Source organism: Trachurus japonicus, chromosome 17 (genome assembly GCF_045865225.1).
Source record: "Trachurus japonicus isolate A0001 chromosome 17, Traja_1.0".
Taxonomy (NCBI): Eukaryota; Metazoa; Chordata; class Actinopteri; order Carangiformes; family Carangidae; genus Trachurus; species Trachurus japonicus.
In genome coordinates, this window is record NC_140923.1 from 9,893,168 (window position 1) to 9,896,519 (window position 3,352).

A 3,352-nucleotide genomic window follows, 5' to 3' on the forward strand; every position below is an offset into this window, starting at 1 on the left:
GATCTTTCAGTCTCTGTTCGACAGGCCTGAAAATGAAAACCAGACCTATGAGACCTGTGAGTGTTGAAGCCCGACTCGCTAAACCTGAGGCCCGACCCAGTCGAGTCATTTCAGCCCAAACACTTTGAGCAAAAAAACAAGAGGGAGGGTTTCGGGTGCTTTCACACAAGATTCAAAGTTTCGTGTTTACACTTGGGAATCGAGTAAACATGACGTACCACGCGTCTTTTTCCGTTTAGTCGTCATGGAAACATGATGCTCTGCCAGTCGTGCTGTGTTTGGACCAGAGTGAAAACAAATGCGTGTGAACATGAATTGTACGTGTGAAAGCGCCCTTAGTCCCCGAAAGAAGGTCAACGTCTGAAGTAGGTTTATGTAGAACTATTTACGTATTGTATTTCTTAATAACACAGTATATATTGCCGAGAAAAATATATCACAGTGTCAATTTTTCCCACCTCGTGCAGCCCTAATACGTGTTATTTGCTTCCGATGCCTCGGTTAGAGCTACTGATTCTTCTTCTTTCAACCGGGTAAATGTAAATGTCATGAGAGAAGCTGCTTTTTTGTTTTTAGTGGATTCATCCTGGATCAGACGGAGAGAGGAGGTGCGTTTGTTTCTGAAGCAGCTTGTTTCCAGAGGGGAAGGTGCAGTGGTTTTAATATTCAGGGCGTCTCTCTGATCCGGGGTCAGTGCTGAGGTTCAGCAGCTGCAGAGTCCAACATGTATTCAACATTTAGCTCCGTTTTCCTCTGAGCTGTCTGCTGTTTGTGCTCTTAAATGCCAGAAGCTCGGCTGAGGGAAAGTGGCCTGGTGTTTTTTAATCTCTCTCTGTCTGTCTGAGTGGAGTGTTACCTCTCACCACACATTATCTCCTCAGGGATTACAGCACTCAGCTGTGGAGAGCCCTGCCTCCTCATTTCACTCCTTCAGACGACTGTAATTCACCTGCTTTTCACGCTGAGGCCAGGACCCCCCCCCCCCACGCCCCCACCCCCCCACCCCCCACCCACAGCAACAAGTGTCTGTCAGAGCCACCGAGGCGCTCAGAGACCACAGGGATTATGAAAATGACTTAACACTGGAGGCTTCCTGATGTTACTGTCACAGCCTCTATTACACCTGACACCCGACTCATCTTCAACATGTTCATTTTGTTTCTTTTTTTCAATGCCAGAGAGTAGGGATGTCATGATTACTTGTTTTTACAATTAATCGCGGTATTAAACGCCACAATTATTTTATCTGAAAGGTTCCTAAATACCGTCCTGACAGACAGAGATGTGCATGGGTGGTAAAGTTTGGCAGAGGAAAACTGATTCCCTCCAAGCAAACGTATTAAAGGCCTCATGCTGTGCACTTTTCTCTGGGTTTATTTCCCTAACAAGATGTATCATTGGTTTTGAGTACCTGTGATCTGCTTAATATCGTTTATATTGCCCCTTTCTGTTGCCTCTTTCTGGAGCTCTAGCAGGCACAGGTCATTTGGCCAATCAGAAGAGAGAATGAGAACCTCTCCTCTGATTGGTTGACTGTTTTTGAGTGGCAAGTGGTCGGGCCAATCACAGGCAAGTAACTGAAACCTAAGCTGCATTCATAAAAATTGAAAAAAAAAACAACTGGTCACGGTGGGCGGAGTTACCTTGTGTGTGACATCACAGAAAGGAGGAAGTGATGATGGCTCGCCAGCCTGTCAAACATGCCGCAATGAAATAGAAGCAAAAGGAGGAAATACTGTATGTCTGAGGCAAATGCAGAGACTGCTTGTCGAAAAACTGCCCCTGACGGGAATACGTATCAGTATTTCCCTCTAAAACAACTCTGTGTGGTAACGTTGTGTTATTATCTCATAGCGTGGTGAATGTGCAGCTCACAACTTGTCCACCAGAGCGTTGTGGAGTTGTTGGATTGTGTATTTGATGAGTTTGATGAGGGAAACCAAGAAATCCCATAATGAGCCTCCGTAGCGTAGCTCTGAGCAGCTCACGGCTCTGCTCCGCCGTTCTAAAAATAGCTTGCACCGACAATTAAAGGTAACAAACCTACTGCTATGACTATAGGGATTATGGCAATGGGCCAATTTGCCAAAATGTTGAACTATCCCTTTAACATAACACTGAATGGGTAGGAATTTAATTGTTAGTGCGGCATTTCTAAGAAAAAAAAAGATTAAAAAAAACTTTTAACATTTCCTCTGACGGATCAATAATTGGTCCAATATTAATTTATTTGTTTATATAATTTGTAATGCAATTATATTTTGACTACGTTGTTATCTACATTGTTATGTGTAATGTTTACTGCTATTGAACTGTTTTATAGCATCTTGCTATAATCCGGCACATTTACACGTTATGTCCATTAATGTGCACTGTCCCATTCAAATAAACTAATAATAAAGTAAAGTAAATATTTTATTTTACACATTCATAGTGTTGTTAAATTATTAAATAATTGCGATAATGGTGATTATTTCTCTGACATTATAAAATGGAAAGGTGAAATCCGGCAATCTGATTGGTTGTTTGCCGGCTACTATTCTAAAACCTCATCACAGCGTAGGCTATCACTCCGCGTCGCGATATTTTTTTTCGTAGGATGAGTCCGGGAAAGTCCCGCCTTTCCCGCTGTTCCCACCTCTGATTGGCTAGATGGGCTCCATTTTCGACTCTGATTGGCTAGAAGGGCTCTCGCCTGATTGGTTGTTTGTTTTGGTTGTGAAACGGCTGTGAAACGCAGGCTGTCGGCAAAGCGTGATAAGTGCCTAGATCTACCTGGACTCTCACTCTATCTGGCCTGTCTACACTCTCCCTGGTCTTTTTACTAAACTTAACCAACTCCTTTCTTCATTGCCTAAACCCAACCAATGGCGCAATTACACTTCTCTCAAACTCAAAATGTAAACTTGGAATATAAATTTAAAAACTAAGTTATAATCGTCACATCTCTACCAGAGAGTCAAACAGTTCACATGCTGGTGTGAAAATCTGTGTAATCCACTCGTTTGATTGAATGGAGCCGTCGTTCCTCTTCCAGAAGTGAGAGCCAATGGGGCGGCAGCGGAGGAGGAGGATGTTGAGAGGATGATGAAGACCTTGAGTCGTGGAGGTGAAGCACACTAATGTTGACAGAGTAATGGAAGCTGAAGCCTTGTTGTTGCCGTGGGGACGGGGACGGACCGCGGTGTGAATCATAGTAACGGGCTCTTGTCTCTTGTCTCGGCGCTGAAGAACAACATCCATTAACAGAGCGTTAGAGCTGCAGCGTTAGAGCGGCTTTAACTTACAGTTTAGAGAAAAAAACTATGAATATTTATTGAGCTGGTGTTCACCAAATCTGTGTGTGTGTGTG